The sequence below is a fragment of the Pseudophryne corroboree genome, chromosome 3, assembly GCF_028390025.1.
Source record: "Pseudophryne corroboree isolate aPseCor3 chromosome 3, aPseCor3.hap2, whole genome shotgun sequence".
Lineage (NCBI taxonomy): Eukaryota > Metazoa > Chordata > Amphibia > Anura > Myobatrachidae > Pseudophryne > Pseudophryne corroboree.
The window spans coordinates 174449630-174473578 of record NC_086446.1 but is presented as its reverse complement, the minus strand read 5'-3'; positions in this window follow the sequence as shown (position 1 = coordinate 174473578).

The window sequence follows — 23949 nt, the reverse complement described above, 5'->3', positions numbered from 1 at the left end:
AAAAAGGGCACGCTCTCTGCCGTTATGTGTAAAAAGTGTACGCTGTCTGCCGCTATGTGTAACAAGGGCACGCTGTCTGCCGTTATGTGTAAAAAGGGCACGCTGTCTGCCGTTATGTGTAAAAAGTGTACGCTGTCTGCCGTTATGTGTAAAAAGGGGACGCTGTCTGCCGCAATGTGTAAAAAGGGGCACGCTGTCTGCCATAATGTGTAACAAGGGCACGCTGTCTGCCGTAATGTGTAAAAAGGGCACGCTCTCTGCCGTTATGTGTAAAAAGTGTACGCTGTCTGCCGCTATGTGTAACAAGGGCACGCTGTCTGCCGTTATGTGTAAAAAGGGCACGCTGTCTGCCGTTATGTGTAAAAAGTGTACGCTGTCTGCCGTTATGTGTAAAATGGGGACGCTGTCTGCCGTTATGTGTAAAAAGGGGACGCTGTCTGCCGTTATCTGTAAAAAGTGTATGCTGTCTACCGCTATGTGTAACAAGGGCACGCTGTCTGCCGTTATGTGTAAAAAGGGCACGCTGTCTGCCGTTATGTGTGAAAAGTGTACGCTGTCTGCCGTTATGTGTAAAAAGGGTACGCTGTCTGCCGTTATGTGTAAAAAGGGGACGCTGTCTGCTGTTATGTGTAAAAAGGGGACGCTGTCTGCCGTTATGTGTAAAAAGGGCAAGCTGTCTGCCGTTATCTGTAAAAAGTGTATGCTGTCTACCGCTATGTGTAACAAGGGCACGCTGTCTGCCGTTATGTGTGAAAAGTGTACGCTGTCTGCCGTTATGTGTGAAAAGGGGACGCTGTTTGACGCTATGTGTAACAAGGGCACGCTGTCTGCCGTTATGTGTAAAAAGTGTACGCTGTCTGCCGCTATGTGTAACAAGGGCACGCTGTCTGCCGTTATGTGTAAAAAGGGGACGCTGTCTGCCGTTATGTGTGAAAAGTGTACGCTGTCTGCCGCTATGTGTAACAAGGGGACGCTGTCTGCTATTATGTGTAAAAAGGGGACGCTGTCTGCCGTTATGTGTAAAAAGTGCACGCTGTCTGCCACTATGTGTACAAAGGGCATGGTGTCTGCCGTTATGTGTAAAAAGGGGGACGCTGTCTGCCGTAATGTGTAAAAAGGGGAGGTTGTCTGCTGTTATGTGTAAAAAGTGCACGCTGTCTGCCGCTATGTGTAACAAGGGCACGCTGTCTGCCATTATGTGTAAAAAGGGCACGCTGTCTGCCGGTATGTGTAAAAAGTGTACGCTGTCTGCCGTTATGTGTAAAACAGGGACGCTGTCTGCCGTTATGTGTAAAAAGGGGACGCTGTCTGCCGTTATCTGTAAAAAGTGTATGCTGTCTACCGCTATGTGTAACAAGGGCACGCTGTCTGCCATTATGTGTAAAAAGGGCACGCTGTCTGCCGTTATGTGTGAAAAGTGTACGCTGTCTGCCGTTATGTGTAAAAAGGGGACGCTGTCTGCCGTTATGTGTAAAAAGGGGACGCTGTCTGCCGCTATGTGTATCAAGGGCACGCTGTCTGCCGTTATGTGTAAAAAGGGCACGTTGTCTGCCATTATATGTAAAAAGTGTACGCTGTCTGCCGCTATGTGTAACAAGGGCACACTGTCTGCCTTTATGTGTTTAAAGGGGACGCTGTCTGCCGTTATGTGTAAAAAGTGCACGCTGTCTGCCGCTATGTGTACAAAGGGCAGGCTGTCTGCCGTTATGTGTAAAAAGGGGGACGCTGTCTGCCGTAATGTGTAAAAAGGGGACGCTGTCTGCTGCAATGTGTAAAAAGGGGGGATCTGCCTGCCGTAATGTGTAAAAAGGGGGAGTCTTTGCCGCAATGTGTAAAAAGGGGGAGTCTTTGCCGCAATGTGTAAAAAGGGGGAATCTGCCTGCCGCAATGTGTAAAAAGGGGGAATCTGCCTGCTGCAATGTGTAAAAAGGGGGAATCTGCCTGACGTAATGTGTAAGAAGGGGGAATCTGTCTGCCGTGATGTGTAAAAAGGGGACACTGTCTGCCGCAATGTGTAAAAAGGGGCATGCTGTCTGCCGTAATGTGTAACAAGGGCACGCTGTCTGCCGTTATGTGTAAAAAGGGCACGCTGTCTGCCGTTATGTGTAAAAAGTGTACGCTGTCTGCCGCTATGTGTAACAAGGGCACGCTATCTGCCGTTATGTGTAAAAAGGGCACGCTGTCTGCCGTTATGTGTAAAAAGTGTACGCTGTCTGCCGTTATGTGTAAAAAGGGGACGCTGTCTGCTGTTATGTGTAAAAAGGGGACGCTGTCTGCCGTTATGTGTAAAAAGGGCAAGCTGTCTGCCGTTATCTGTAAAAAGTGTATGCTGTCTACCGCTATGTGTAACAAGGGCACGCTGTCTGCCGTTATGTGTGAAAAGTGTACGCTGTCTGCCGTTATGTGTGAAAAGGGGACGCTGTTTGACGCTATGTGTAACAAGGGCACGCTGTCTGCCGTTATGTGTAAAAAGTGTACGCTGTCTGCCGCTATGTGTAACAAGGGCACGCTGTCTGCCGTTATGTGTAAAAAGGGGACGCTGTCTGCCGTTATGTGTAAAAAGGGGACGCTGTCTGCCGTTATGTGTGAAAAGTGTACGCTGTCTGCCGCTATGTGTAACAAGGGCACGCTGTCTGCCGTTATGTGTGAAAAGTGTACGCTGTCTGCCGTTATGTGTGAAAAGGGGACGCTGTTTGACGCTATGTGTAACAAGGGCACGCTGTCTGCCGTTATGTGTAAAAAGTGTACGCTGTCTGCCGCTATGTGTAACAAGGGCACGCTGTCTGCCGTTATGTGTAAAAAGGGGACGCTGTCTGCCGTTATGTGTAAAAAGTGTACGCTGTCTGCCGTTATGTGTAAAAAGGGGACGCTGTCTGCTGTTATGTGTAAAAAGGGGACGCTGTCTGCCGTTATGTGTAAAAAGGGGACGCTGTCTGCCGTTATGTGTAAAAAGGGCAAGCTGTCTGCCGTTATCTGTAAAAAGTGTATGCTGTCTACCGCTATGTGTAACAAGGGCACGCTGTCTGCCGTTATGTGTGAAAAGTGTACGCTGTCTGCCGTTATGTGTGAAAAGGGGACGCTGTTTGACGCTATGTGTAACAAGGGCACGCTGTCTGCCGTTATGTGTAAAAAGTGTACGCTGTCTGCCGCTATGTGTAACAAGGGCACGCTGTCTGCTGTTATGTGTAAAAAGGGGACGCTGTCTGCCGTTATGTGTAAAAAGTGCACGCTGTCTGCCACTATGTGTACAAAGGGCACGCTGTCTGCCGTTATGTGTAAAAAGGGGGACGCTGTCTACCGTAATGTGTAAAAAGGGGAAGTTGTCTGCTGTAATGTGTAAAAAGAGGGATCTGTCTGCCGTAAGGTGTAAAAGGGGCTCTACCTGGTGTAGTGGTGCCACTGTGTGGCGTAATTTGAATAATGGAGACTACTGTGCACCGTTTTATGAATTGGTATTATTTTGTGGCCACACCCCTTCCCACGAAGCCACGCTACTATGTATTTTTGCGCGCGCCTATGGCGCGCACTGCCCCTGTTTTGCATGCAGGGGCGGGGCTCCGATGCCGTTTCTTGCACACAGTGCTAAAATGTCTAGTTACGGCACTGTTGCTAGGTATCCATTTCTCTGGCCCTGAGCAGGTCCCCCTCACCAGATCCTCTCCAGGGGTGAGGGGGTGGACTTGGATGGGATGGGGGGGGGGGCAAAGCATTTTGTTGCACCTGGTCCCACCGCTCGCTAGTTCCGCCACTGTTTCCAGGATCTATGTACGGCATGAGGTGGGTACAGGGGAGACTGTCCTAGAGGTAGTGTGGATCCCATAGTAATGGTACCCCTTCCATCCACTATAGTTATGCCCCTGGGTGAGTTGCTACATTGCTACACTTATGTAAACATACCCTTACTAAAATCAAATTATGCCTGCACCTTGTTTGAGTCTTCAAGCATAAGGCTTGCACGTCTAAATGGTTCCCATAATGTTTATCATTTATCTAATATATTTATTCTCATTTATTTATGTATATATTTTTCAAATGTGACAGCTATCTGACACTTTGTCTCAAGCAAATAAACTAGTGATTGCACAGAACAGTAGATTACAGTATGAACAAAGGAAACTGTTTCTCTTACAAATGATCAATGGGTACAACCATTTCCCCAGTATGTAGTGTGATAGCTGCATTATGTCCATTCTTCATGCCTGGCAGGGGTGTGTAATTGATTTGTACAAGCTCACTTCTACATGTTAACCTTTTAAACAAATGTAGAGTCATATATCAAGCCATTTATCAGTTCCCCCAGCAGAAAGTGCTGTGCTGCTAGCAGTGAGCTGGAGGTGTGTTTGTGGTATGTGATATTTTGCACAGACATCTCTGTTTCAAAGTCTTTGTCAGCCTAAAAAAAAGTTATTAGTTTGGGCAAATGGATTCAATAACAGGGATATATGAATTGCTCTTTAAAAAAACATAGAGCAGTTCTTCGGGAAAACAGAATCCAGACGTGGCCTGTGACTCCAGAACAAATACATATCACAGATGGAGATTCTCCACTTGATGGGGAGAGTTCAATATATTTTTAACTGACCAGGCGCTACTCAGGGTTGTGTTTTCCAAAAAGCTGCTATTATAAAACTGGAGACAGTCCTTCTCCAATATACAGACAATAAATATAAATGTTAGCGCTAATTATTATTTATTATTAAGTTTCTTATACAGCGTATTCCGTTGCGCTTTACAATTTGAAGGAGCAAACATTAATAAAACTTCATATACTAAAAGTAGAAAATGCATATTTAATCCTTAATTGCACAACTGGCATACATTTACTGATAAAAGAAAATAAACACTACGTAGACAAAAGTGATTGGACACTGACAGCAAATAGATCAACGAGATTTAATTGATTTCAGTACTTTGTAGTTCCACTACATGCAGTGATTACTGCCGACATTCTTCTTGGCAAACTGTCCACAAGTTCACAGCCCGACAGCATAATGCCACCACCTCCATACTTTACTATAAGTACAATCGAGATTCATCACTCAATAACACTCTACCGCCATTGTTCCACTATCCAGTTTTTGCGCTTTTTACACCATCATAAGTGCTGGGCTGCATTTTTCTTTGTGATTAGAGATTTATGAGCGGCTGCACGCCCATAATTTCCAAGTGCATGGGCCACCCTACGAAGTGTTCTTGTCGAAACCAGCACTCTACCTGTTTTATACCTTCACAAACACGTGTCTGCTGCAGGAGCACAACGTTTCGTTTGCGCGGGATCAATCACGCCGTCGATTTGTTAAGAGGTTACTGCAGATTAGAGATGAGCGGGTTCGGATTTACTTGGTTCTTAACGCCAGAATTATCACAAGTTCTTTTTTTCTGGATTTTTCTTATTGGCTAACCAAAACACGTGACGTCCATGAGCCAATAAGGAGATTCGGATAAATCTGCGTAAATCCGAGTAAAACTGAACCCGCTCATCTCTACTGCAGATGCTGTTATTTTCCTCCTCTGGTCCCATGGTGTTTGTTTACCCACATGATCACGGAGGTCTGCGTCACTATGTATAGTTGACAACTTCTTTAGATAGTGATCAGATCTATTACTGGAATGATATGAATATTCATAACAGATGTGTTTCATCACGATATTTCATTCACTAGTAAAACACGTAGCTATACTCTAATAAATCAATAAGCTTAGGGGTGTGGAATAAAAAATACAAAAAAAAAATACAAGAAATCAATAAAGTGGAGAAAATAAAAGATTAAGGAAACAAGTATTTGTATCAAAAACACAGCTGGCAAATCCAAACAATATTAATCTTATAAGACTGAGTTCCAGTAAGAATTCCAGCATTTCATTCAAACCATGTGGATGCAATGAATTCATCAAAGTTTCTTAGCAACATAATTCTTTAAAACGATCTCCCCCTCTTTCTTAGTATACATTCAATTCCAATAATTTTAGGCAAAGATGGATCTCCATTATGATATTCATTAAAATCGTGAGACACTAGGCGCTAAATGTAATAGCCTGAAAGTCTTCCCATATTTTTAAAGCAGCAATCACTTACAAGGCAAAACCAACATGGCTTTGCCTTGTAAATAATTGCTGCTTTAAAAAAATTTACATTTACGCTATGTGTTGTATTCTATTTATTATATTACATCAGTGCTCCATCAGCCTTCATTTTAGTGGTCTAGTAGTTCTAATTATATAACTCAGATTACAGCTACATTAGCAAATATATTACCTCTTTTGACTCAAAGTTTAATAAATGTCTTATGTAATCTTTTTGTCCATGTGTACTTTAATAGTTTTAATTTTCTTTAATACATGTTGACAAGTACTGCATTTATTCTTTTCACACTTAAAAATGTCCGTAGGTTTAATTGTACATTTGCTTTATTTTCTTTTTCCTTTATATTTTCTTTTTCCTTTATAGGTTTCAAGAAAACTTGGTGTCAACAAGGTTTTCAAGGATCTATTCTTTCTTTAAAGGCCAATTGTGGTTTTCAGGGCCGTAACTAGGTTTGTGCCAGCGGTGCCTGGCCCACAGCGCATATGCACTGTGGGCGCAGAACCGCCGGCAACACCCTCATTGCCACGCCGCTGCACTGTTACCATCTGCCTCTAGCTACTCTAGCTGCAGCGCCCAGCTACTTCTAACATAGGTAGCTGGGGGGACGGCAGCGCAGCAGCAGAACTTCAAGTCCGTTGTCAAGCTTCGCCCCTCCCGGCTTCCCCGTCTCTGTCCTCCCCCAGGCAACCATCAGCACTGTGCTGTGAAGATCTACAGCGTGTGGGCAGGTGTGGGAGAGGAGGACACCAATGGCTGAGTCAGTGAGCAGTCACAGGAAATATTAGTACAGGACTCTCCCTCATTCTTCCCTCACACGGGCATTACATCCAAAGGGTGGAGAGGGAGGGGGAGGGGGTGTAATGGGCTCTACCAGGCATAATGTATACAGGCTCTGCCAGGCATAATGTATACAGGCTCTACCAGGCATAAAGTATAAAGGCTCTACCTGGCATAATGTATAGGTGCTCTACCTGGCAAAAATGTATAGGTGCTCTACCTGGCATAATGTATAGAGGCTCGATCTGGCATAATGTATAGGTGCTCTGCCAGGCATGATGAATAGAGGCTCTACCTGGCATAATGTATAGGTGCTCAATCAGGCATAATGTATAGGTGCTGTACCTGGTGTAATGTAACATAGTAACATAGTAACTAAGGTTGAAAAAAGACATTGTACATCGAGTTCAACCTATTTGTGGTCTCCTATGCAGTCTTATTGTAGGACTAGTTATTTGTATGTTAGGACTAGTTAAATTAACTATAATGCATGCCTACGCACCATAACCCTGAATATCGTTATCCAATAATAATTTATCTAACCCATTCTTAAAGGTGTTGACTGAGTCCGCAGTTACTACTCTCTCAGGCAGGGAATTCCAAACATGTGTTGTCCTTACTGTGAAAAAACCTTTTCGCCTCAATGTGCGGAAACTCCTCTCCTCTAACCTAAGCGAGTGACCACGTGTTCTCTGTGCTGATCTTATAGAAAACAGGTCCCTCCCAAGCTCTGTGTATTGACCCCTTATATATTTGTAGATGTTGATCATGTCCCCTCTTAGTCTCCTCGTTTCCAATGTAAACATGCCTAGCCTTGCAAGCCTTTCCTCGTATTCCAGCGTCTCCATGCCCTTGATTAGTTTGGTCGCCCGCCTCTGAACCTTTTCTAGCTCCAGGATATCCTTTTTGTAATATGGTGCCCAAAACTGCACACAGTATTCAAGATGTGGCCTCACTAGTGATTTATATAATTGGAGTATAATACTCTCGTCCCTTGCATCAATTCCCCATTTTATGCATGCTAATATCTTATTAGCCTTCTTTGCTGCACTCCTACTTTGGGTACTGCTGCTTAATTTGTTATCTATGTGAACCCCTAAGTCTTTTTCCAGTACAGAATCCCCTAATATTACTCCATTTAGTATGTAGGTGTAATTTTTGGTCTTGCCCCCACAGTGCATTACCTTACACTAGTCTGTGTTGAATCTCATTCTCCATTTTGCTTCCCATGCTTCCAGTTTAGTTAAGTCATTCTGAAGAGACTCAGCATCCCCCTCCGTATTTATAACCTTACACAATTTGGTATCGTCTGCGAAAATTGACACCATGCTCTCTAGACCTACTGTTAGGTCGTTGATGAAAATGTTGAACAAAAGTAGTCCAAGTACAGACCCTTGTGGCACACCACTTAGTACTTTAGTCCAATTTGAAAATGATCCATTGACCACAACGCACTGCTCCCTATTATCTAACCAATTACTGACCCAAGTGCATATTGTGCTCCCTAGCCCTATTTGTTGTAGCTGATAGATAAGACGCATGTGTGGTACAGTGTCAAAAGCTTTGGCAAAGTCTAAAAAGATTATATCCACCTCCTTACCCTGATCCAGGTTCACACTTACTGTTTCATAAAAGCCAAGTAAGTTGGTCTGACATGATCTGTCCTTCACAAATCCATGTTGGTTCCTTTTAATGACCTTATTTGCTTCAAGAAACTTTTGAATACTGGTACAAACAAAAGAGAAAGTGAACTCTGGCGCACTAAAATTGGTCTGCCCAATCACACCCCTATACCTGCCCAAATACAGGTAGAAATACAATACAGAGAAGAGTGAGGGAGTATGATCAAAGGCGCCCAAAATTTTTTTGTTTAAAAAAGAGGTTCAGAGGCAATGAGCCTCCAAAATACCAATACAATAAATAAAAGAAGTAAATAAAAGAAGTTACAACAATACTTGGGGATTCTTCAAAATGATCTCAATCGGTCATCCGTCTATGGTCAAAGTCCTCAATCGATATGTAAAACAAAATATTAAAAAGAACCAATGTGTAGTAAGATTGGTAGAGAATGTCTTATAAAATGGTGTCCAGAAAATGAGGCCCTGGTGAATGAGGAACTTGATAGCAGAAAGGACAGAATCTCGCCACCAATTTTCTCAGGGTTTAAGACGTACCAAAACTCACATGGGGTAAAACAGGAAAAGGCATATAAAGGTATCTTTATCTGGTCGATAAATATAGGTACAGCGTACCTCACTCACATGTCTGGTAGGAGTTCTCCACATGTAAAGGTATCTTTAAGAATGGTCCAACGAGGTCAATTTAAAAGAAAATTTTTATTTTATTTGACAAAAGCCAATAAAATAAACAAGTAAATAAGGTTTGACCTTGTTCGTGGGGTGACAATGGGGGTATCGGGAGAAGATGTTGAAAAACTCCAATATACGAGGGTAGTCCGGAATCCCCTCTGTAAAAAGGAACCCCCAATGTACCTTAAGACGGTCAAACTTGTTAGGAATATAAAAAAAGAGAGAAAATCCACTCTCAGCATGCACCAACGCCGTTTCAACCATATAGGTCTTTTTCAAGGTGTATGTGCTGAGTGTGGAAAAAGGCTATTTAACCTATGGGACAGGAAATAGGGGTTTTGCAATGCATGATGGTTAAAGAAAAATAAACAGGTATATAGATTATAATTTATACATTGATAGAACAATGCTGGTCAAACTTAACTTATGAATAAAGTTATGAATTGAAAACTTTGAGGAAAAAGGCATATTTTGGCAGTAAAACAGGTGAATACGCTGGACCGGAAGTGGCTACGGTCCGCGTTGCGTTCCACCTAAGCCGGAAGTCCGGCCATGCGTTCCACACGGCCGGAATTGCGTTCCACGGGGTAATATGGTATGGATACGCTAGACCGGAAGTTAACTAAGTCCGCGATGCGTTCCACCCAAAACACTAAGAGTCCGGCAATGCGTTCCACATTGCCGGAAGTGGGTTAGATTATGAGGGGTAAAGAATACACTCAGTATTGAGTGTATATAAAGGGTGGTAATAATATATTATTATAAAAATTATAGAGGAAAAGTCGGTATAGAAATGCAGGTATAAAAATGCAGCATATTTAGGCATAGTAACACACAGATATTGGGGCAATCTGACAGAAAATAATTATTGTAGACAGATAATTGAATGAATGGAAAACAACATTATAAAAACAATTGTAATAAATTTTAGGAACAATTATACATGAAACTAGAATAAAGAGAAAAAGACAGTGGTATGAAGAGCAGAAATAGATCACAAAAACCATTTTAATTCAAAATCAGAGTTGAGACCCGCAGGCATGAGTGTATTTAATTTAAAAATCCACTGCATTTCTGCCCTGGCAAGACTCCCTTCCGTGTCTCTATCTTTCCAAGTGGCTTTAACATGTTGTATACCAATGAAAGAAGTGATATGTGTGGTTGATGAATTATGCTTTTTTTTAAAATGATCTGACAGTGTATGTGTGGTTACACCTTTTTTAATATTTCTTAGATGTTCAGCAAGGCGTGTCATGAGGGATCTCCCCGTTCTTCCTATGTAAACTAAACCACAGCTACACTTAATGTAATATACCACATTGGCTGTGTGGCAAGTAATGAAATCTTTTATTATATATTTATTATTATTATGTGTAAAATCAGTGTATTTGGAAGTTGTTGACGGTATGGACCTGCAAACTAGGCAGGTCCCACATCGATGAAATCCCTTCGTTCGAATGGGGTTAACGGGATCAAAAGAAAGGGAACTTTTGACCAATGAGTTTTTTAGATTGTTGCTTCTTCTATATATAAATTTTGGTTTGTCAGGTATTAATTTCTTTAAGACCGGGTCTCTTTGTAGTTAGTGCCAATGTCTTTTGATGATCTGTTCTTGCTTTCTAAAATCAGAACTAAATCCAGATATGAAGGCCAGCTCGCTGTTATTAGCCTTGACTTTGTGATGTTGTTCTAAAATGTCTTTCCTTTGTATGGTTTCCACCTCGCATTCTGCTTTCTCTAATAGTTCTTTATTGTAGCCTTTATCCAAGAACTTCTTTTTCATGATATTTTTTTGGATCTGATAATCATGGTTGTCACTGCAGTTCCTTTTTAATCGTAGGAACTGTCCTTTAGGAATACCCTTTAACCAATTGGGGTGGTGTTGACTATTATATGGGATTAGGCTGTTACAATCAGTTGGCTTTGAATACCCTTTGGTGAGTATCTTGTTATCTTTAATAAAGATGGTTAGATCAAGGAAGTTTATGTTTTCCTGACTAATGGTGAAGGTCAATTGGATATTTAGAGGGTTGGAATTTAAAGAGGAACAGAAAGTATCTAGTTCCAAACGGTCTCCCTGCCAAATGAAAAGAATATCATCAATGTATCGGCACCAGGACACCAAGTTCGCACCAGCCAGAGGGCTGTTCCAAACAGCATCCTCCTCCCACCTTGCCATGAATAAATTAGCATAGCTTGGTGCGAACCTGGTGCCCATAGCGGTGCCGACCTTCTGAAGAAAATAATCCCCTTGAAAGAAGAAAAAATTGTTTTCTAAAATAAATAAAATACTTTCAATGATCAGTTCAATTCTTTCAGTGGTCATGGTGGTTCTCTCTAAATGCCATTTGGTAGCTTCAATACCAGCCTTATGGTCGATGATAGTGTATAATGAAGTGACATCAGCTGTTACTAGATAGTAATTCTCTTCCCACTGTATGTCACTTAGCTTGTTGATTACATCGGTGGTATCTTTCAAATATGATCTCCCTTGGACTACTATTGTTTGCAGAAAAAAATCTACCATCTCCGATAAGTTGGTGGTGAGACTGCCAGTGCCCGAAATGATAGGCCGTCCGGGAGGTTTCTCTGAGTTCTTGTGTATTTTGGGTAAAGTGTAAATCGTAGGGGTTTTGGGATGTTGTATGTTTAAAAAATCAAACTCCCTTTTACTTAATACCCCTTTTTCCAAATATTTACTAATGAGTTTGCCGTAATTATTCTTAATTTTTGAGGTTGGATCAGTTCGTAGTTTTTGATATGTACCATTCGAGTTTAATTGGGATAATATTTCATCCTTGTAATCTTTTTTATTTTGGATAGTAATACCTCCTCCCTTATCACAAGGTTTGATTACAATTTCCTTGTCTTCTTTAAGAGATTTGATGGCCAGTTTCTCTTTTATTGAAATATTTGTTCGTGAACGATTCTTTGAGGGTGTTTTGGGCAGTTTCATAAGGTGAACATCTTCTAATACAGACTTGGTGAAACTATCTATCATACACCCTCTTAAATGTACCGGATGGAAGGTGGATTTCTTCCTAAATGGCGTCATACCTTCATCATCCTTTTGTGTTTCCAAGGTATTGGTGGCAAAGAACTTCTTTAATAGAAGTTTTCTCGAGAATTTATGAATATCAATATGAGCATCAAATGGATCCGTCTTTGATGCAAATTTAAGACCCTTTTGGAGGAACTGCAGTGACAACCATGATTATCAGATCCAAAAAAATATCATGAAAAAGAAGTTATTGGATAAAGGCTACAGTAAAGAACTATTAGAGAAAGCAGAATGCGAGGTGGAAACCATACAAAGGAAAGACATTTTAGAACAACATCACAAAGTCAAGGCTAATAACAGTGAGCTGGCCTTCATATCTGGATTTAGTTCTGATTTTAGAAAGCAAGAACAGATCATCAAAAGACATTGGCACTTACTACAAAGAGACCCGGACTTAAAGAAATTAATACCTGACAAACCAAAATTTATATATAGAAGAAGCAACAATCTAAAAAACTCATTGGTCAAAAGTTCCCTTTCTTTTGATCCCGTTAACCCCATTCGAACGAAGGGATTTCATCGATGTGGGACCTGCCTAGTTTGCAGGTCCATACCGTCAACAACTTCCAAATACACTGATTTTACACATAATAATAATAAATATATAATAAAAGATTTCATTACTTGCCACACAGCCAATGTGGTATATTACATTAAGTGTAGCTGTGGTTTAGTTTACATAGGAAGAACGGGGAGATCCCTCATGACACGCCTTGCTGAACATCTAAGAAATATTAAAAAAGGCGTAACCACACATACACTGTCAGATCATTTTTAAAAAAAGCATAATTCATCAACCACACATATCACTTCTTTCATTGGTATACAACATGTTAAAGCCACTTGGAAAGATAGAGACACGGAAGGGAGTCTTGCCAGGGCAGAAATGCAGTGGATTTTTAAATTAAATACACTCATGCCTGCGGGTCTCAACTCTGATTTTGAATTAAAATGGTTTTTGTGATCTATTTCTGCTCTTCATACCACTGTCTTTTTCTCTTTATTCTAGTTTCATGTATAATTGTTCCTAAAATTTATTACAATTGTTTTTATAATGTTGTTTTCCATTCATTCAATTATCTGTCTACAATAATTATTTTCTGTCAGATTGCCCCAATATCTGTGTGTTACTATGCCTAAATATGCTGCATTTTTATACCTGCATTTCTATACCGACTTTTCCTCTATAATTTTTATAAGAATATATTATTACCACCCTTTATATACACTCAATACTGAGTGTATTCTTTACCCCTCATAATCTAACCCACTTCCGGCAATGTGGAACGCATTGCCGGACTCTTAGTGTTTTGGGTGGAACGCATCGCGGACTTAGTTAACTTCCGGTCTAGCGTATCCATACCATATTACCCCGTGGAACGCAATTCCGGCCGTGTGGAACGCATGGCCGGACTTCCGGCTTAGGTGGAACGCAACGCGGACCGTAGCCACTTCCGGTCCAGCGTATTCACCTGTTTTACTGCCAAAATATGCCTTTTTCCTCAAAGTTTTCAATTCATAACTTTATTCATAAATTAAGTTTGACCAGCATTGTTCTATCAATGTATAAATTATAATCTATATACCTGTTTATTTTTCTTTAACCATCATGCATTGCAAAACCCCTATTTCCTGTCCCATAGGTTAAATAGCCTTTTTCCACACTCAGCACATACACCTTAAAAAAGACCGATATAGTTGAAACGGAGTTGGTGCATGCTGAGAGTGGATTTTCTCTCTTTTTTTATATTCCTAACAAGTTTGACCGTCTTAAGGTACATTGGGGGTTCCTTTTTACAGAGGGGATTCCGGACTACCCTCGTATATTGGAGTTTTTCAACATCTTCTCCCGATACCCCCATTGTCACCCCACGAACAAGGTCAAACCTTATTTACTTGTTTATTTTATTGGCTTTTGTCAAATAAAAAAATTTTTTTCTTTTAAATTGACCTCGTTGGACCATTCTTAAAGATACCTTTACATGTGGAGAACTCCTACCAGACATGTGAGTGAGGTACGCTGTACCTATATTTATCGACCAGATAAAGATACCTTTATATGCCTTTTCCTGTTTTACCCCATGTGAGTTTTGGTACGTCTTAAACCCTGAGAAAATTGGTGGCGAGATTCTGTCCTTTCTGCTATCAAGTTCCCCATTCACCAGGGCCTCATTTTCTGGACACCATTTTATAAGACATTCTCTACCAATCTTACTACACATTGGTTCTTTTTAATATTTTGTTTTACATATCGATTGAGGACTTTGACCATAGACGGATGACCGATTGAGATCATTTTGAAGAATCCCCAAGTATTGTTGTAACTTCTTTTATTTACTTCTTTTATTTATTTTTTGGTATTTTATGATGCTCATTGCCTCTGAACCTCTTTTTTAAACAAAAAAATTTTGGGCGCCTTTGATCATACTCCCTCACTCTTCTCTGTAACTTTTGAATACTGTCCCTTAGAATACCTTCCAATACTTTCCCACTATAGATGTAAGACTGACTGGTCTATAATTACCTGGTTCAGCTTTGCTCCCCTTTTTAAATATCTGCAATACCTCCGCTATATGCCAGTCCTTGGGAACCATACACGATTTAACCGAATCCATGAAGATCAAAAATAGAGGTCTTGCTAGTTCAGCGTGCAGCTCCATAAGAATCCTCGGGTGAATACCATCGGGACCATGTGACTTATTAATCTTTAACTTTTTTCATTGGTCACAGACTACCTCCTCACACAAATAAGCATTTAGCAGTGGGACATTATCTTTGTTGAGATTTTGTGTTTGACCGAGCATTTGGTCCTCTCTGGTAAATACCGTTGAAAAAAACTTGTTTAGTTTGTTTGCTATGTCATTATCATTTTTGATTAAGACTTCCCTCTTGTCCTTTAAAGGGCCTATAGTCTCCTTCTTTAGTCTCTTACTGTTGATGTACTTAAAAAAAAATTGGGATTCGCTTTGCTTTCCTTTGCTACTAGTCTTTCAGTTTCTACTTTAGCCGCTCTTATTCCTTTTTTGCATATTTTGTTACAGTCCTTATAGTGTTGAAATGACTCCGCATCCCCCTCAGATTTGTATTTTTTAAATGCTCATCTTTTTTTGTCCATTAATTCCTTTATATTTTTGTTAAACCACATTGGTTTGGAATTTTTATTCCTTTTTTTGCTGCTGGTGGGAATACATTTACGAGTATTATTAATTAGCAGTGATTTTAATACATCCCATTTCTCTGTAGTATTTTTTCCTTGAAACATAATTTCCCATTCAGTGTCCCTTAACGCTTCCTTCATCATGTCAAAGTTGGCTTTGCTAAAGTTTAGAGTCCTAGTTGAGCCAGTATAGGACTGCTTATGAAACCTGATATTGAATGTGACCATATTGTGGTCGCTGTTACCTATGGGCTCTCCCACTTCAATATTTGATACCAATTCCCCATTGTTAGTTAATACCAGGTCTAAGATTGCATTGTACCTAGTTGGTTCCTCGATTAATTGAACTAAGTAATTATCATTTAGCATGTTTAAAAACATATTGCCCCTAGCAGTATCACATGAATTGATTTTCCAGTTTATCTCGGGATAGTTAAAGTCTCCCATCACTACTATGTCTCCTACTCCTGCTGCTCTTTCAATTTGATTCAGTAACAATTTCTCGTCAGACACATTAATACCAGGTGGCCTGTGGCATAACCCCAATAATAACTTCTTTATTCCTTTACCACCGCATGCAATTTCTACCCATAACGTCTCAATAGTATTTACAGTCCCTTCTTGAATATCTTCCCGTATAACAGGTTTTAGAAATTGCTTTACATAAAGACATACCCCTCCACCCTGTTTATTTAGTTTGTCTCTCCTGTACAGTGTGTAACCAGGCCCGGCGCTACCCGCTCAGCAAAGGGATGCAGTGCAGGTAGGCGCCGGGCAGGAGAGGCGCCTTCACTGCTCTGCATCCCTGCTGAAGCGCCGTCCTGTCCCCCCTGCTGCTGGCTGCTGCGTCTGCCCTGTCACACTGACAGGCAGCCGCAGCAGCGCCGGCAGCATGACTCCTTCTCCTCTCTCCCCTGAGAGGAGAGGAGTGTCAGTTTGCGGTCTGACGAAAGGGGGTGGAGCTACATGGACCAAGGGGCGGAGCTACACGGACCAAGGGGGCGGAGCTACACGGACCAGGCTAGCAGACTGTGGAAGATCTGGCCAGCAAGATTGTGGTAAGGGGATGCAAAAAGAGTGTGAGAGAGAAAGTGTGTGTGTGTGTGTGTATATGGATGTGTGTGTTTGTTTGTATTTAAAAAAGGGGATGCTGTCTGCCGTAATGTGTAAAAAGTGGGACGCTGTCTGCCGTAATGTGTAAAAAGGGAACTCTGTCCGCCGTAATGTGTAAAAAGGGGCCGCTGGCTGCCGTAATGTTTAAAAAGGGGGAAGCTGGCTGCTGTAATGTGTAAAAAGGGCACGCTGACCGCGCCCCTATATTTTTTGCGCGCGCCTGCGGCGTGCACTGCCCCTATTTTACATGCAGGGGAGGGGGGCGATGCCCTCTCTTGCACACAGCGGTAAAATGTCTAGTTATGGCACTGTCTGTGTGCAGGGCCGTAACTAGCGCTGCACAGAGTGTTTGTGGGCAGAGAGTTCACATCCATAGGCGTGCACAGATCTCCTGCAGCTCGGGGGCCCAAGAGGCCATGTTAACCCCCCGGCCCTGCATGTAAAGTATGGGAGGGCGCAAATTTATATTTTGCAGGAGGGCGCCGAACACCCTAGCACCGGCCCTGTGTGTAACCCTCTAGATTGACTGTCCAATCGTGAGATTCGTCCCACCACGTTTCAGTAATGCCTATAATATCATATTCCCTGCTTGCTGCGAGGATTTCTAGTTCCCCCTTTTTACCTTTAAGGCTTCTAGCATTTACATACAATTGAGATATGTATTTTCCCTTATGGTAGGGACATCGTAATTCTTATGCAGTAAAGATGACCCGTTATCATCGTTGGATACTGTTATTCTAAAACCCTTTTTAGTTCCCATATTACTACCCTTGCTGTCTGCTCTGTTCCTTCCCCTACTCCTCCCCCGTTTTGTTCACTAATGCCACCCCTGCTATTCTTACTGAATGACCCGTAGTTTCTTGCTAAACCCTCCCCCCAGGCACCTAGTTTAAAATCTCCTCCAACCTTCTAACCATCCTTCTCCCCAGCACCGCTGCCCCCTAATGTGTATAAGGGCTACTACCTGGCTTAATGTTAATGTGTATAAGGGGCTCTGCCTGGCATAATTTGTATAAGGGTCTCTCTGGCATAATGTATATTAGGGGCTCTACCTAGTGTAATGTGTAGGGGTACTACCTGACATAACACGTCTAAGGGGTTACTACTGTGTGGTGTAATGTGAATTGGCACCTCTCTCTGGTCACGCCCCTTCCCCATGAAGCCACACCCGTTTATTTTGCCATGCGCTGTAGGCGCGCACTACTCCTGTTTTAAATATGGTGGAGGGGGGCACCAATTCTCTTTTTGGCACTGTGCATCAAGATGTCTAGTCACGGCACTGGTGGTTTTAATGGAAGATGGGTATTCCGAATGCTTTGTGTTTCAAAATATTGTCATTATTTTGTACAATCTATTTGATCATTGTAGACCTGTTATTATATGTAGAAATAAATGTGAAATCTGATTCTCCAAAATATGTCTCCGTTTTTTATGAGAATGTAACATTGTTTCTCTGTCCATGTATCGAACTTCTTCATAAGCCCTATTTACAATAGGTTCACGGTAACCTCTGACATGAATAGAATGCATCATCTTTATAGCTTGGATCAGAGAAGGAGAATAACAGCGTCTGCAGTAACCTCATAACCAGCCAACTGACTGTCAGGCAATGGGAAAATCTAACAGTTTACGCTGCACTTTCCAATCCCCGGAAAGTGAAGTCTGGACCTACCATGTGACCGTAAGCAGCCAATTAGAACAACCATATGTTCTTAACCTCACTCTCAGTTGCTCACATTATGGTGTTTACATCATGTGACCAGGAAAAAGGGATGTATCGAGGTCCCGATCATACATCAGGGTCTAGATAAAGTTAAGGCAATACTTTGTAGCACTATACTTAACTAAACACCAATTTTATTACAAAAATTTTCTGGGTCCCGCTGTGTAATTTTTTATTTGCGGCCAAATGATTTAAATTCAAGTAACCCACTGAGAGTGAGGTCTGGTGCACATGCCATTTCTAGTTTATATTTCTGGGTTATACCCTTTTTACGGGTCCTGCTATGTAATGTATTTTTACAGATTGCATTAGATGCGGTCATGTGTCTGGTGCAATGAAAAAGGATATTCTTTAAATAATAAAAAATAAATAATTTCTCATAATATACACACTATTCCTTTGTATGAGGACGGGTTTGCATCCTATATAGGTATAAGTTGTTTTTATTAGTAATCTACATGTATGTGAATTGTGAACAGCTGCTTATCAGCAGCCATATTTGTAAGGGTATATAAAGCGTGTCCCTTAGAGTGCCCAGTACACCTTTGATAATGCTGCAGGTATGTGAGTGAAACGTGTCAGATGCCACTTGGACTGCAGTGACCTTACCCTAGACATCTGTGGACCCTTTGGGGACCATTATTTCACCTGGAATTACCATTTGCAACTATTCTTGAGAATTTGTAACTATGCAACAGAGAGGATATTCAATCTGCATGGACACTTTACTGCTAAAGAAACCCTGATTCATCAGTATGGTCTGGTAATATTCCATACTAATTGGATTTTCCTTCCTAAATGTAATGGCAGACTAGCTGAATACCCGTGCTTTGCTATGGGATGAGGATAGTAAATTAGAATTATAGTTGTTCGTTAATTTATGTTGATTGGAGATCTAGTATATAGGCATATCTTGCTTCCCTGACCCACTTTGTGTAGTGGCTGCACCCCTTTTTGGTCCCCCAAGGGACCCTGCTCTTTCCACTATACAACTCTCAGTCTACTACTTCTTGCTATCTCCATTCCCCTCCTCACATCATGTCAGTGCCCCTGTGAAATTATCGATTTATTTGCACAGTACTGTATGCATCTCCTGATATACTCTGTGCTGCTGGGGGACCCTGCTACTTCCACTATATAACTCTCAGTATGTGGATTCGTGCTACCTCCATTCCTCTCCTCACATCGTGTCACTGCCTTTGTCACATGCAGCCCTGTCCTGCCTGACATATCATGCATCTCCTAGTATACTGTGAACCGCTAGGCACCCTGCTTCTCTCACTATATAATCTCAAATGATATTTTATGCCCCCGCAGCCTATCCCTAATCGCCCCCCTCCTGGTGGTGGCTAACCCTAACCCCCCTCCCCACAGCCTATCCCTAAAAATCCCCCCCCCAGTTGTGCTTAACCCTCAGCTCCCCTCCCCACAGCCTATCCCTAACCCCCTTCTCTGCAGGCTAAACTTAACCCCCCCTCCTGCAGCCTAACACTCAAACCGCAGCCCAAACCTAACCTCCCCACCGAGGCTTACCTCTGCCTTCGTCCCAGCAGTCACTCAATCGGGCTCCTGGCTTTAAGGACGCCGGCATTGTGATCATATTTTGGATGCCGGTGCCGGCATTCTGATCAGTGTCGGGATTCCGGCGTCGGTCTTTTGACAGCCACGATCCCGACTGGATCCCATATGAAAATACTGTACTATTCTCTGTTTCACCAAGTAGCATTAATTAACTGACGACTACTGATAACATCTTTATTTACCATGGCTAAAGAAAGCCTGATCAATCTTGCAGATACTTGGGGTTGTACTGAATGTACAGCACATGATCAATTGTAACAAGAAAGTGTAGGAAAAATAGAATAAAATCATTTATATAAAAATGTGTATTTTATACCAGGGACATGCAGTCAGGGAAGGCAGGGGAGGCAGTGCCTCCCCTGTCATTAATGAGTACAGTAATACAAAGAAGATACATATGACACATATTCTGTGTCATAAGTATATGCTTTTTATTATTGTAATAATTTTTACATTAATATAAACCTTTTTTTTTTAAACAGTTTCGGTCAATGATAAAGGGCTGGAGGCAGGTGGCGGGGCCAAGCAATGGGCAGTAAAAAGACCTTTAAAAAAAGCAGTATAAGTGGCACTAGTAGAAGTGCCTCAGTGACAGGGAAGTGATTTCAGCCCTTATGAAAGCACGCCCTTGACTCTGAGGCAGATTTGATTGGGCACCAGATTCGGAGCTCTCCCTGGGATCCAGTCCACCTCTTCACTGGGATTGACTCCTTATTGCACATACCCCGAGAGAGGCCCCTGCACTGCACCTCAGCTCCTCTCATTCATCGCCACTGGAAGATGCTAGGGGGTAGCTGCACTCATGCCCACCCTTTCATTCATCCAGGTAAGGCGTCACACTGAGAGGGCGCCGCATCACAGCCTGACAGATCCTTCCGCAGTCATTTGGTCCCCCAGCTGCCTCAGACACTGTCAGTGTCTCCTGTGACTGGCGCACAGACCCCCTTCTCTCCAGCACCCTCAGGCTCATGAACCAAGCGCTCCGCCCCTCCAGGTCAGTGTCCATGCCACACTGGTCAGCAGCGCAGAGAGCCGTCCGGTGTATGTCAGCTTTAATCCCACTTCCATGCCTCCAGGCAGACTCTCTGCTGTTCTCCTTAAACCTGGACACCTCTGCTGCCCAGCCCCTGGCTGCCACTGCTCCCCAGACTTCGCTGGCATTGGTGGTGGCATCAGACTGGGAATTAGCGTCGGGGGCAGTAGCTGTCAACAACTTTAGTGGCCATTGGTAGCTGGCGGGGGCGGCAGTACAGTAGCGGTCACTGGCTGTGGCGGTAATGGGCATGCCTCACCAGCCGCTGACCTCACCGCACGCCACTGTTTTATATAATATATTTTCATTTGTGAGCACAAAAATGTACAGTATGGCTATTAAATTTGTTTAAAAATTTTTTATTGCATGTGTAGACTGCACATTCTCTGTATTATAACAAACACACATTTTAAGATCACTGAGGTAATGAAAGTTGAAAAGAACATATGACAGACTTTTATAGAGATAGTTTCACTCAAAGATTAATTTCTAACTTCAAATGTAACAAGATGCTGGACATCTAATTACATGATTGTGAATGACTTTTGGGTGTATTTATGAATGGTGCATTGGTTACTAAGGCATAATCCTCTCTGAAAGTGCCCCCCGACTACATGCAGAAGGATGAATTGCATCAAGTTCTCTAACTACAATATTCTGTAACTGGGGGAATGTGATACCAAGCCTTAAGCTATTCATTGCAGTGTAAGGAAATCATCCTAACAGGGTTAGCCACAAGGCATCCATATGCAGAATGTACTGTATGAGGAATGCCCATTTCATAAATTATACTCATAGAGATGTTTGTAAACATTTTGCAAACACTGGTCTCTTTCACCCAGAAATGTGCAAATGGTTTGTTGTTAGAATTTAAACTACTACAAAATATACATAAAGTAGGTATAGTTCCTCAATCTTCCATTCTGCATTAAGGGCCTAATTCAGAGATGTATGTAAACCCGTGTACATCTCTGTTGGTGGGGTGCCTGCCTGCACAGGATCCATTCGGCGCATGTGCAGAATGTGTCTAGTGTCGGCGTACGCAATGCCCTGAGCCAGGGTCTGCTGTTTGTGGACGGGGAGTGGATGGACCTGGGTAGCAATTCTGAAAATGAGGGAGGGGGGGGGGGGGGTCATTTCATGGGAGTGGCAAGGCCAGACGAAGAATTCCTGGGATCAGCTACAGTGCTGCGAGGGCAAATCTGAGTAACCTCAGGGTTGCTCAGATGTCCAATGGTCTCCAGGTGATCTGATGATGAATCTCGGGTCTGCGATGCTGGCAGGATGCTTTTTTTAATACTAACTAGGGGTGTGCGCCAGGCAATTTTTCGGGTTTTGTGCTTTGGTTTTGGATCTGTATGGGTTTTGCCAAAACCGCCCTTGAAGGTTTTGGATCTGGATTTTTTTTTAAAAAATCATGAAAACAGCTAAAATGACAGAATTTGGTGGTGTTTTTGTTCCTACAGTATTATTAACCTCAATTACATTCATTTCCACTAATTTCCAGACTATTTTGAAAACATCACAGTTCACATTATTGTTTTCATCCAGTTTAGGCCAAAAGGCATCGAGGTAGCTGGATGACTAAGCTAAGCGACAGAAGTGGGCGACACAAACACTGGCACATCTAGGAGTGGTACTGCAGTGGTAGACAGGATATCAGTTTTATAAACTATGACAAAAAATGCTCCAAAGAGCACATAATTCAAAGAAATGAGGTACAAGATGGAATTGTCCTTGGGCCCTCCCACCCACCCTTATGTTGTATATTAAACAGGACATGCAAAGTTTAACAAACCAATCATTTCAGCAACAATGACTGTCACTTGTGGCTGAAATGATTGGTTTGTTTGGACCCCCACAAAACAAGCTGGCAATGGGCAGTGCACAAACTGGCTTTAGTACTTTAAATAGGCACAATGTTGTCTTCAGCATCTGATTCCTCACCCCCATCAGTGTGTACATCCTCTTCTTCACATACTATTAATTCATCCCCACTGGAATCCACCATCACAGGTCCCTTTGTACTTTTTGGATGTAATTGCTGGTAAAGGTCTTCCTCATGGAATTGGTAATTAATTTTGATGAACATAATCTTTTACACAGTTTGGAAAAGTAACCTCCTACGGCGATCACTGACAAGGTTCCCGGCTGTGCTAAAAACTCTTTCTGAGTACACACTGGCGGGTAGGCAACCTAAGTTACACAAAGCCAGTTTGTGCAAGGGCCTCCAAATTGCCTCTTTTTCCTGCTAGTATTGAAACGGACTGTCTGAAATGCCTATTTGGATGCTATCACTGAAATAATCAGCAACCATTCTTTCAATGGTGACAGCATCATATGCAGTGACAGTAGACATATCAGTAATTGTAGGCATCTGCTTCAGTCCGGATCAGATGTCAAAAGTCTTTCCTGAGTGATGTTCGTGATCGCCAGTGGGTCTCTTTGGAAAATTTAGTTTTTTCTTTGCAGCAGCAGTTGCCGGAGAAAATGAAGGATGAGATGTTGCTGTGTCATGTTCCACTTGAGCTGACAATTTTCTCACCAACAGCTCTGTGCAATGTATGACTTAAACCTAGGATCAAATATAGTGATCTGATTTCAAGAGCTTGATGACCCTTGAATCCTGGCAAAGCGAATCAAGGGCTTGTTCTACAAGTCCGACATAATTAGCGTAATAGCTCCGTTTCATCTCCTCCTTCACTTTCTCCAGCTGCTTCTGCAAAAGCCTGATGAGGGGAATGACCTGACTCAAGCTGACAGTGTCTGAACTGACTTCATATGTGGCAAGTTTGAAGGGTCGGAGAACCTTGCACAAGACGGAAATCATTCTCCACTGCGCTTGAGTCAGGTGCATTCCTGCTCCTTTCCTATGTCACAGGTGGATGTGTAGGCTTGAATAGTCTTTTGCTGCCCCTCCTTCTGCTGAAGCATATAAAGGGTAGAATTCCACCTCATTACTTCCTCTTGCTTCATGTGATGGAAGGACAAATTGAAGAGTGTTTGCTGGCGCTCCAGTCTTCGAGATGCTATTGCTGAATGTCGAAAATGTCCTGACATTTTTCAGGCCACTGACAGCATCTCCCGCATGCCACTGTCATTTTAAGAAA